Below are 13,323 nucleotides of genomic sequence, written 5' to 3' on the forward strand. Positions count from 1 at the left end.
GGCTTCCCTGTCCATCACCAACTCCCGGAGCCTACTCAAACTCATGTCCATTGAGCCGGTGATGCCATCCAACCATCTCATCCTCTGTCGTCCCATTCTCCTCCCACCTTCAGTCTTGCCCAGCATCAGGGTCTTTTCCAATGAGTCAATTCTTTGAATCAGGTAGCCAAGGTATTTGTTCAGCCCCAGCATCAGTCCTTCTAATGAATATTCAGGACTGATTCCCTTTAGGATATACTGGTTGGATATCCTTGCAGTCTAAGGGACTCTCAAGAGTCTTCTCCAACACCACAGTTCAAAAGCATCAATTCTAACTTCAGGGGAAATGCTTTCAATTTTTCATCATTGAGGATAATGTTTGCTGAGGTTTTGTCATATATAGCTTTTATTATGTTGAGGTATGTTCCTTCTAGTCCTGCTTTCTGGAGGTTTTTTTGTTTGTTTTTTTTTTTTAATCATAAATGGATGTTGAATTTTGTCAAAGGCTTTCTCTGCATCTATTGAGATAATCATTAAATTGAATGCATTTCCCCTAAAGTCAGGAACAAGACAAGGGTGCCCACTCTCACCACTCCTATTCAATATAGTTTTGGAAGTTTTGGCCACAGCAATCAGAGCAGAAAAAGAAATAAAAGGAATCCAGATTGGAAAAGAAGAAGTAAAACTCTCACTGTTTGCAGATGACATGATCCTCTACATAGAAAACCCTAAAGACTCCACCAGAACATTACTAGAGCTAATGAATGAATATAGTAAAGTTTCAGGATATAAAGTTAACACACAAATCCCTTGCATTCCTATACACTAACAATGAGAAACCAGAAAGAAAAATTAATTCCATTCACCATTGCAATGAAAAGAATAAAATACTTAGGAATAAATCTACCTAAAGAAACAAAAGACCTATATAGCAAAATCTATAAAACACTGATGAAATAAATCAAAGAGGACACAAATAGATGGAGAAATATACTGTGTTCATGGATCAGAAGAATCGATATAGTGAAAATGAGTATACTACACAAAGCAATCTTTAGATTCAATGCAATCCCTATCAAGCTACCAACGGTATTTTTCAGAAAACTAGAACAAATAATTTCACAATTTGTATGGAAATATAAAAAGCATCGAATAGCCAAAGCAATCTTGAGAGAGAAGAAAGGAACTGGAGGAATCAACCTGCCTGACTTCAGACTCTACTACAAAGCCACAGTCATCAAGACAGTATGGGACTGGCACAAAGACAGAAATATAGATCAATGGAACAAAACAGAAAGCCCAGAGATAAATCCATGTACCATGTACCTATGGACACCTTATCTTTGACAATAGAGGCAAGAATATACAATGGAGAAAAGATGATCTCTTTAACAAATGGTGCTGGGAAAACTGATCAATCACTTGTAAAAGAAAGAAACTAGAACACTTTCTAAAAAACAGCATTCACAAAAAGAAACTCAAAATGGATTAAAGATCTAAATGTAAGACCAGAAACTATAAAACTCCTAGAGGAAAACATAGGCAAAATACTCTCCGACATAAACCACAGCAGGATCCTCTATGACCCACCACCCAGAATATTGGAAATAATATCAAATATAAACAAATGGGACCTAATTAAAATTAAAAGCTTCTGCACAACAAAGGAAACTATAAGCAAGGTGAAAAGACAGCCTTCAGAATGGGAGAAAATAATAGCAAATGAAGCAACAGACAAAGAATTAATCTCAAAAATATACAAGCAACTCTTGCAGCTCAATTCCAGAAAAATAAAAGACCCAATCAAAAAATGGGTCAAAGAACTAAACAGACATTTCTCCAAAGAAGACATACAGATGGCTAACAAACACATGAAAAGATGCTCAACATCACTCATTATCAGAGAAATGCAAATCAAAACCACAATGAGGTACCATCTCACACCCATCAGAATGGCTGCTATCCAAAAGTCTACAAGCAATAAATGCTGGAGAGGGTGTGGAGAAAAGGGAACCCTCTTACACTGTTGGTGGGAATGCAAACTAGTACAGCCACTATGGAGAACAGTGTGGAGATTCCTTAAAAAACTGGAACTAGAACTGCCATATGACCCAGCAGTTCTGCTACTGGGCATACACGCTGAGGAAACCAGAATTGAAAGAGACACGTGCACCCCAATGTTCATCGCAGCACTTTTTATAGTAGCCAGGACATGGAAGCAACCTAGATGTCCATCAACAGATGAATGGATAAGGATAAGGAAGCTGTGGTACATATACACCATGGAATATTACTCAGCCATTAAAAAGAATATATTTGAATCAGTTCTAATGAGGTGGATGAAACTGGAGCCCATTATACAGAGTGAATTAAGCCAGAAAGAAAAACACCAATACAGTATACTAACGCATATATATGGAATTTAGAAAGATGGTAACGATAACCCTGTATGCGAGACAGCAAGAGAGACACAGATGTATTGAACAGTCTTTCGGACTCTGAGGGAGAGGGCGAGGGCTGGATGATATGGGAGAATGGCATTGAAACATGTGAATTATCATATGTGAAACGAATCGCCATTCCAGGTTCAATGCCTGATACAGGATGCTTGGGGCTGGTGCACTGGGATGACCCAAAGGGATGGGATGGGGAGGGAGGTGAGGGGCGGGGTTCAGGATGGGGAACACACGTACACCCATGGCAGATTCAAGTCAATGTATGGTCTACGTCCATACCACCCTGAATGCGCCCGATCTCATCAAGCCATTGTATGGCAAAACCAAAACAATGTTGTAAAGTAAAATAAATAAATAAATTCATTTGTAAAACAATAGAAAAAAAAATAATTAAACAAAACAAAAAAGAAAAAAAAAGCATTAATTCTTTGGCACTCAGCTTTCTTTATAGTCCATCTCTTACATCCATACATGATTACTGGAAAAACCATAGCTTTGACTACACGGACTTTTGTTGGCAAAGTAATGTCTCTGCTTTTATATGTTGTCTAGGTTGGTCGTAGCTTATCTTCCAAGGAGAAAGTGTCTTTTAATTTCACAGCTGCATTCAACCATGTGCAGTGATTTGGAGCCCTAAAAACTAAAGTCTCTCACTGTTTCTATTATTTCCCCATCTATTTCCCATGAAGTGATGGGACTGGATGCCATGATTTTAATTTTCTGAATGTTGAGTTTTAAGCCAGCTTTTTCACTCTCCTCTTTCACTTTCATCAAGAGAGCCTTTTTAATTCTTCACTTTCTGCCATAAGGGTGGTTCAGTTCAGTTCAGTTCAGTCGCTCAGTCGTGTCCGACTCTTTGCAACCCCATGAACCGCAGCATGCCAGGCCTCCCTGTCCATCACCAACTCCCAGAGTTTACTCAAACTCATGCCCATCGAGTCAGTGATGCCATTCAGCCATCTCATCCTCTGCCTTCCCCTTCTCCTCCTGCCCCCAATCCTTCCCAGAATCAGGGTCTTTTCCAATGAATCAACTCTTCGCATGAGGTGGCCAGAGTACTGGAGTTTCAGCTTCAGCATCAGTCCTTCCAATGAACACCCAGGACTGATCTCTTTTAGGATAGACTGGTTGGATCTCCTTGCAGTCCAAGGGACTCTCAAGAGTCTTCTCCAACACCACAGTTCAAAAGGATCAATTCTTCAGCACTCAGCTTTCTTTATAGTCCAACTCTCACATCCATACATGACCACTGGAAAAACCATAGTCTTGACTAGACAGATCTTTGTTGGCAAAGTAATGTTTCTGCTTTTTAATATGCTGTTTAGGTTGGTCATAACTTTCCTTCCAAGGAGCAAGCATCTTTTAATTTCATGGCTGCAATCACCATCAGCAGGAATTTTGGAGCCCCCAAAAATAAAGTCTGACATTGTTTCCACTGTTTCCCAGTGTATTTCCTATGAAGTGATGGGACCAGATGCCATGAACTTAGTTTTCTGAATGTTGAGCTTTAAGCCAACTTTTTCACTCTCCTCTTTCACTTTCATCAGGAGGCTTTTTTAGTTCCTCTTCACTTTCTGCCATAAGGGTGGTGTCATCTGCATATCTGAGGTTATTGATATTTCTCCTGGCAGTCTTGATTCCAGTTTGTGCTTCATTCAGCCTGGCATTTTGCATGATGTACTCTGCATATAAGTTAAATAAGCAGGGTGACAATATACAGCCTTGATGTAGTCCTTTCCCTATTTGGAACCAGTCTGTTGTTCCATGTCCAGTTTTAACTGTTTCTTCTTGATTTGCATACAGATTTCTCAGGAGGCAGGTCAGATGGTCTGGTATTCCCATCTCATTAAGAATTTTCCACACTTTCACTTGGCTACAAATAAATTCTTCTTAAATTGTCAGTGATTGCCTTTGAATTGACCTTGGGGCATGGATATTTTGAAAGACAGTTTTCAGATATCAGTTTTGTTGATTCAGCCCTTCATTTCAGAAAGGCAGCCAGAGAGAGAACCATCTTTATATTGTTCCAGAGAATCAAGGTTCCTGTGAATATCTCCTCCATCAGTGATGATGCTTTATGTGTTTCCAACTATGGTTAAAAGAGACATTAATATCTAAGAAACAGCAAACAGCAGAATGTGGATACTTGTACGTTGCTGCAAAATGCATTGTGTGCATGTTTCAGATGAGATGGCAAAATGAGAGTCTTTTGGAAAAATGGACATCTAATGCTCTCTAAAAAATCCAGTTTCATATCAAAAGAAAATCTTGTAATTTCTTGATTCAGACTTTTTATCTCTGTAGTGAAAGCATTTGATTTGGCCATTGTATCAGTTCTCTAGGGGAGTATGGACTATGAAATAGGTTATCTCCATATGCACAAATACTTTATGTGCATGTTGAATTACACCTCAAGAAATGAAATGATTAGAAAGTTTAAAATTCTGTCTAGAAATTTCTACTGTGGATGGCATCATTTTCCTAGGGAAGAAAAAGTGGTGTTCGTGGAGTGAATAATGAATCATATCTGTCACCACCAGGAAGGTTGATTGCATATGTAGAAACCACCTATATTGACTGCTGGGAATTAAAATATATGTGTGTTATATAGTATATATAAAACATATATATGTAATAACATATTTATACATGCAAGCTCCCTAAAGATTTTGGAGAAATTCCCATGAAAGTATGTGTTCTATTTAATTTTATTTAAGATTTAAAAATGTGAATTAAAGCAGCCCATTTATGTTCTTCATGAAAGAATGGTTCATTATTACTTCTTCAAACAAAGCTCAATAGTTGGTGATATATTTAATCTCATCCTAAAGAAAACTAGAACAGGAGCCAGGAAACGTAGCTGGGAACCTTAGAAAGTCATTTAATCTCTCTCTCAGTCTGCCTTCCCCACAGAGTAGCTCCACAGATGAAATGCAGATAGAAAAGTGCTTTGGAATAACAGGGCAACACATAAATGTAAGATAGTATTGCTTCAGTTTTTGCCCTATGAAAGTGAACTTTTAGAAATCCAATTCCAGATGTGGGCATACATTCAGTCATGTAACCCTGGCATTTTGAAACCCTTATTCTGGATAATACATCTTTTGTTATTCACTAGTATCATACACTACTCCACATTAAACAGGATGCAGTGAGCTCAGTAACAGGGCTTTTAATTCCATAAAAATAAATTTGTATTATAGACCTGTTTAAGGACAGTGGCGCCCAGTTCTGTAGACTAGAACATAATTCCTTGGAACTTATAAGTCATTCATCAACTCTTATATATTCCGTGTATACAAATAGTGCCATGTTCCCCCACCCCTCTCCCAGAGGGTAGCACACAGGCCCCTATTCCCTTAAAATGTAATCTTGTTATGGGCAGAGATTATTGTGCAGTTGGTTCATTTTCATATATCCAATAACTTTAATAATGCTGGTTAATAAATGTTGTATAAATGGAAGGCAGCTTTGCTTTTCTGAATTTTAGATGTGAATTTGTTCATTCATTCAGCAGTGTAATTAAGCACTTATTATGTGTCCATCCTGAAAGACTATAATAAAAAATGGGAAACAGGCAGGCAAATAAGTAATTACAGATCTCTTTTATAGGACATCTCTACAAAGTGTAGTGGGTTCATATAAATGAAATTGCGGTTGACTCTTGAACAAAGGTCTGAACTGTGCAGGTCCACTTATACATGGGCATGTTTGAATAGTGAATTCTACAGTGCTACCTGATGGGATGTGCAGTGGGTTGAATCCACAGATACAGAAGCCCAGGTAGGAGGAACTGTGGATGGGAAGGAATTGTGTGCGTTTGAATGCATGGAGTGGAGGGCTGGCACCTTTTAACTCCCATGTTGTTTAAGGGTTAACTGTGCTTAATTCTCCACGAAGGTCACAAAAGTCCTGAGTAGGTAACGAGTTGAATCTTGAATAATGAGTTAAGCGTTTTGATAGAGGACAGTAATTGAGGTCATCATAGGGTTGAGACATGATTCTTCATGGGTCTCTCACATTTCTGCATGTCTTACTAGCTTCCTTTGAAAATATCTTTGCGAAGTGTTTGTGTAGCCAGTGGCCTTGGCTAATAGTGTGTCTTTTCAGAACAAAGGACAGGCATGTTGAAATGGTCTGGTTCCCCAAGCACCACTCCTGTAATGCTCAGGGAACCAGTACAAAACTGTTGGTGCTGTGGCTGCTGCTATCAAGGTGAATAGTAAAGCCTCTTGTCTTTGACTCAAGAGTCACATGGCCTCTGCCAGCATCCAGAACACTAGTAGGGCTACTTATTAGCTAGCATGTGCGGTAATACCATCGCCTTTCATGGGTTTTGACAGCTTTGTGGATGAACTGTTGCGAAGAGAGACACGACTTTCTGCGGAAGGAAGAATGAGGGTAGTCAGGTGGTTAAAGGAATTTGAATGAAATCAGGGCTTCCCAGGTGGCGCCAGTGGTAAAGAATCCACTTGCTAGTTCAGGAGACCCAAGAGATGGAGTTTCAATCCCTGGGTCAGAAAGATCCTCTGGAGTAGGAAGTGGCAATCCACTCCAGCATTCTTGCCAGAAAATTCCAAGGACAGAGGAACCTGGCAGGCTACAGTCTATGGGGTCACAAAGAGTCGGACATGACTGAGTGTGTGCACATGTGTGTGCACACACACACATACACACGCACAGGAATTGGTAACAGACATGTTTCACAGTTGATGGAGCAACACATGGTCCTCTGCTTTGTTGCTTGTTAAAGATGAGGACCTGGGAAGATGGCTGCTGTCTTGTTTCAGGGAAGTATTAATAGGTTCAACGATTGAGTGATGCCACGCTTGTGCTGGCTCTTCTCAGAGAAGGGGAACTTCCCTAGGTATCTACTGGTCAGTCTCAAGTCCATCCATTGTGAAAACTAGGACTAAGATGAGTCCTGGGTGGGCTGAAGGGTCTCTTCTCTCTGTCCATCCGTAGTTACTGGAAGTGTTGAAAGAAGAAATTTGGACAACATTATGAGAGGGAGCCAGGTGAATCTTAAGAACTCTGGTTGAGTTGGGAGATGAGGAGTTAAGGTAAGTGTTTCTTGTTAATAAGGAATAGCAACAGTTGGACCTTCTTAGCTGCCCTGTAATCTGTCTTACCAGCTTGATACAACTAGAGAAGGCAGCGAAAGGTCTGCAGAGAGCCCTAGCTGCTCTACAGAAACTCTGGGGAGAGTTCCCTGGGCGGGGCAGACTCCTATGTAAGGGACCATGACTGAGTCCCTGAAGAGTAGGGGGGTGCTGCTGCCCCAGATTATGTATCAGGTGCTGAAAAGCAGCCCGCTGGAAAATGAGAAAGGACCCAAAGAATTATAGACGAATTTTAAAGTCAGCCTCGCCACCTTGCAAAACTCTCTTAGCCCTTATACTGTAACTGGTAAGAGATGGTATCTTAACAATGGAAGCATGTACAAGTTTGGCCCTTGTCCGGCAGAGGGCACAAGCTGATGATTCTGTTGGAAACCAGCACAGCTATGGATACTAATTCCAGGGGTTACCAAGGTTAAAATAGATGGTGTCGGAAATGATGATTTTGCTTTCTGGTAAAGGGCTTTGTGTAGACCTGAGACTTTGCAAGTTCATTGTTTTGAGCCAGTGGACAGCTGCTGTGCTGGTTTTTCCTTCTGCACCCCCTCATCATTGCTGTCCTTCCTCCTTCAGCTGTTTTAGGCAAAAGATGATTATTGGTGCATGAATAGCATCTATATGAGTGTGCTAGGGGCCAGTGGGGAGAGCGGGGACTCTTACCAAGTCACCATCCTATCAGTCCCGTGGTGGTGGGTGTCCTGATTCAGTTGATGGGGTTCAGCAGTATTCCCAGTGTCAAAGGGGAGGTGAGGCAGCCTTGTGGGTGAGGCCTTGCTGCTTCCACATCTGAATGTGGAGTAAAAACTGGAGCGTATTGTGACTGTGATCTTCTGTCTCATAAATGCCAGAGGTCCCATCTCAGTAGGAAGAGCTACATGCAGTGAAGCAGACACACCGTTGGGGGAATCCCCAAAATATCTGATCTCCTGGAGCTCCGAGACTCTGTGACTGGTGATTTGGCAAATTGAAGCTTCTGGCAGTCAGGAAGCCTCCTCCTCCTGGCACTTTGGAGGGCTGTGTATCCATTACTGTCCTGACACAGCCTTCCAGGTCTCTTTGGAAAATCAGTTGTCAGCCTGCCATGGGGTCCTTTTTTTAACTGGATGCTTGACTCAGGGAGGTTTCTCTGACTCTCTGGCCCATATTTCCATTTTGGGGATTCAGCCTGGAGGTGGTGGCTAACGAGGTCAGACATTTTTAGCAGGCCTCACTAATCAAGTGGAAATGGTATATTTGAGAAAGTGGCTGGCCTCTCCCCAGTGCAATCTGAGCTTTACACACGAAAAGTAGTCATTGCCCTCTGTCGTCCATTCCGCCGCCTGGAACAAAGCTACCAGCTCAGTGGGGACCCTTCTCTTCACGGTGCTTTTCTTGGTGTGGTTGGATGATGTTTCAGCTGAGCTGAAACCTGATGATGACCACTGGGCTCCTGCGGTTGGAAACCTCCCAGGCTGCCATGCAGAACTGAAAAGGACTGTGATCACTCTACTCGTCCAGTGGAACTGGAGGCCTTTCCCCTGATTTTATGGACTCGTGGGTTGTGGTCATTGGCCTCGCTTATTTGTCTGCCATTTGGCAAACTGTGGACTGAGATGTTAAAGACACCTTGGGGAGGCGCTATGAATTATGGCAATAAATTATGCCTGCCGATGGGTCATCTGAGGCCCATAACTCGGATGAGGCACCCTGGAATCACACTGCTGATCAAACCTCCATTGCCTGGATTGCCACCAGTGCTGCCTGGATATATGATAGCACTGAACATAGTAACATACCCACCGTCATAAAAAAGGTACAGCGTAAACAACTCCAGGCTTCTGATGCCGAGGCCACTGCGGCATAGGATTCATTCTGCTGGTTGGCTCCAGGACCCTCAGGAGGAGTGGGCATGGCTGTTTCTGTATTGTATTGTAGGCTGTTTTTCTCCTGTTCCTTGGAGGTCTGTTGAGACTGTTGCTGTTGTTTGCTGTTGTTGTTGTTTAGTTCCTAAGTGGTGTGCAAATGTCTTGTGACCCCATGGGCTATAACCCTTCAGGCTCCTCTGTCCATGGGATTTTACAGGCAGGAGTACTGGAGTGGGTTGCTGTTTCCTCCTCCAGGGAATCTTCCTGACCCAGGGGTATACTTCATGTCTCCTGCATTGGCAGGCAGATTCTTACCATTGTGCCACCCTGGAAGCCACCTGCTGGACTAGCTTTAATTAAATATTTTCATAAGATAAATTGAACTGATTTGGTTCTAGCTCCTGTTCATTTACCAAAGGGGCAAAAAAGAATGGTTTATTAACGTGACAGTTTGCCATAAAACAAGATGGTGTAAAAGTGAAGAGTGGGTATTATTGGGAAATAATTCTCCATGGGTGTCTTGAATTTCTGTTTGTCTTACAAGCAGAGGCACAAATACCTTTGTTCCAAACTCTCTTTCCAAGGATTTTTGTATGCCGAGCAGCTTTGAATGATAGAATTAGTGTATCCTTCTGGAGCCAAGGGGGAGTGTCTTTCTCTGGGACAAAAGGCAGGAGAACTCATGGTCAAGCATCATAAACACATGTCTACCTCTGTCACTAAGGGGCCCTAACTGCCTGTTCCCAAAGTTTCAAGCTCCATGTGCTTGGAGTTCCTTCCCTGTGATGGAACCCACTGCCTGTGCAAACGTTACATGGTTCTCTTTTCTTCCTGGAAATTGCGCTTGGAGAACCACAGAAATCCTGATCCTCTAACTACTGTGGTTGTTAGGAGTGATAATACTCTTTTTTTTTCTGACCCAGGGTTCTTGTGTCTTCTACTAGCATCCATGGCAGGCTCAACTTGTTAGCTTGCAAGTAAAGTAAAACCTCAGACCCTTTATCTTTTTCTCACAATTAGTAGCTCTAAAAGATATACCTCTCAATATTGTAGCACAGTTGATGTTTATTTTTCTATGACAAAACAATTGCTTCTTATAGAATTATTTTTCAAGTAGTGATTCAAGTGTAGCTTCCTTTCTTTTTTCTTTTTTTGTCTTTATCAGATTCAAAGTTTGCCATACTCATCTACATCAAGCTGTCTGGAAGGGAAGGAGCATGGATGCATGTGCATGGGGTATTTTCATGGGCCGAGCCTGAAAGGGGTACCTAGCATTCACCTTCATGTTCTGTCAGCTGAACTTGCTCAAACATGACTCTTACGGGAGAAATGAAGTCCAGTCCTGTGCCCATGAAGAAGAGACACAGGTTTGGTGGAACATTTCCCCTATGGATAGAAGCTCTTTCCAACGAAAAGTAACTTCATATGTACAGTCATGGAAGTGAGCAGGACATGACTCTAGCCCGGCTAAAATCACAGGATGCTTGAAGTAGATTGTGGTAGAAGGTGAGAGTTAGTCATGCATCATCTTTTACCTAAGGTTGGTAGATCTCTCCAAATGAATGATAGATTCTGAAAGATTTTAATCATAGAAAATAAGATTAGGGAGAATACTTAGGAAGCAATAGACTGAGTGGAAAAGGTTGACAATTTAAATAAAGCCAGTGACAAAAGAGATTCACTAATGCAATCAACAAGCACTTAGGAAGTACAGCTGCTGCTGCTGCTAAGTCGCTCCAGTCGTGTCCGACTCTGTGCGACCCCATAGACAGCAGCCCACACCAGGCTCCTTTGTCTCTGGGACTCTCCAGGCAAGAACACTGGAGTGGATTTCAGTTTCCTTCTCCAATGCATGCATGCATGCTAAGTCGCTTCAGTCGTGTCTGACTCTATGCGACCCCATGGACAGCAGCCCACCAGGCTCCTCTGTCATGGGATTCTCCAGGCAAGAGCACTGGAGTGGGTTGCTGTTTCCTTCTGCCAACTAAGTGCTAGGTGTTGGGTATATGCCAAAATAGAATCAGTAATAAATGTACCAAATAGGTATCCATTAGATATACATGGTAAGAGAAATGGTAGTGAATAGAGGTGGATTTTTAAGGTAGTCCATAGGGTCACATAAAATCGACAGGACTGAAGCAACTTAGTACGCATGCACACACGTGCTATTTAAAGGGAAATGTCCTTTGAGCTTACTGAACACATTATAACTTTCTTCTGATTTCTCAGGTATTCAGGAAGAGGTTATACATATCCATGTCTAGAAGACAAAATGGTAGTGTTAGATTCAAGGAGAAATGTCAAATAATATCAAGTGAGGACATATTCTTGTTTGACAGAAATAACAATAATTGGTGGGGGATTGTACTTTAATTTCTAAATATTGTTTGCTACCTCTGCCATTTACAACAGTGATGCAAGGGGAGGTCCCTTTAATTATACTCATCATACTGCTGTCACCTTGAAAAGTACCATGTTCATATTCTTTGTTAAATGTTGTTTAATAAAGAAATATTCTTCATCCCTGTATGCTCCAAGCTAATTGTTATTGGAAATGAGTTTCAGGAAGCAGTCAACAATAGTAAGACCACATGGTTTAAGATTCCCTAGGGTTTTTTTCTTTTTTTTTTTTTTTTTTTTGTAGTTTTAGGGCTGGATGTAATAAGAGAGGAGTGAGCTTCTCTTTATTTGCTCTTCCTTTCCATGCCCCCCTCTCCTGTACTGTTTGGATGAAACGACAGCCATGATCACCATCCAAAACTGAGCCTAAGGCTGAGAAGCTGCACAAGTCCTCACTCAGGCCTCACCCTCCCAACTGCATGCATCACAACCTGCTCAGGAGATGCAGGAATGAGAGTCCGTTTCCTTTTTGGTTAATTTTTTATTCAATAATTTGCTTATTGAACTGCCTGATTTTGTGGACATTGCAGAGGGTGGTATGTAAACTTTGTAAGAGAAACCATCTGGTTTCTTTTGCTTAGTTAGTTAGCACAGAATGCTAATAAAATCAAGCAGCAGCTATGGATCCTCCAAGGGCGGGCAGGGCATATTCTTCCATGTTATGGAAACAGAGTCCCACACCCAAAATAGCCACTTCATCACTGTATGCTTGTGGTTGTTACCAGGACAGAGACAATACAAATTGGTCAGCCCAGATTAATCATCCCTTATGGAAGACAAGACAAAAAACAAAAAAAACAAGTAAATGAAAACTTAGAAGCACAGGTTATGCTGATCTGGTTCAATTCTGTTAGCTTGAAGACTTTGATGATCGATTACCGGTACTTAACTGCGCTTAGAGACACCAGGAGGTCATGTTTGTTCCGTCTGGAAAGATGTAGCCTATTTCCAATTTTAACTGCAATATGAAGTTGAGAAAGTCTGTTTCTATTTTTCCTATTTTAAACTAGTGTCCTTCTAAACATAGTGTGTCCATAATCCTTAGTTTAGGGACAGACGGGAATATCCAGGATTGGGTCACCCTGGCGGGGGTGGGGGAGTCTGACCTTCAGGAAGCTGTGTGTAGGTGCAGGTCATGCTGCATGACACAGACAAGAAATAAACAACACATCTTCACCAACACAGGCAAGAAATCTGAATTCATACTTGGCAAGTGAAGGAAAGTGCAAAAGTCTGTTAATACAAAGATCTATTTTTTTAATGAACTCAAATGATGCTGTTTATCATCACACGCAGAAATACTCAACAGATTTGATCTTTAGATCCTAAGTCTTCTTCTTGACAGTTTTATTTTTGAAGTTCATCTTTTGAGTTTTAATCATAATTAGGCTATTGCGCTATGCTCAGTCGCTTCAGTTGTGTCTGACTCTTTGCAACCCTATGGACTGTAGCCCACCAGGCTCCTCTGTCCGTGGATTCTCCAGGCAAGAATACTGGAGTGAGTTGCCATGCCCTCCTCCAGGG

General features: G+C 41.5%; 1 protein-coding gene across 3 annotated transcripts in view; it reads left to right on the top strand.

Moving 5' to 3' along the window:
• The window catches only part of HMGCLL1 (3-hydroxy-3-methylglutaryl-CoA lyase like 1), a 180,337-nt gene that overhangs the window by 48,808 nt on the left and 118,206 nt on the right, over positions 1-13,323 (top strand). The gene's annotated exons all lie outside the window — the stretch shown is intronic.

This window comes from Muntiacus reevesi, chromosome 20 (genome assembly GCF_963930625.1).
Source record: "Muntiacus reevesi chromosome 20, mMunRee1.1, whole genome shotgun sequence".
NCBI classification, from domain to species: Eukaryota; Metazoa; Chordata; class Mammalia; order Artiodactyla; family Cervidae; genus Muntiacus; species Muntiacus reevesi.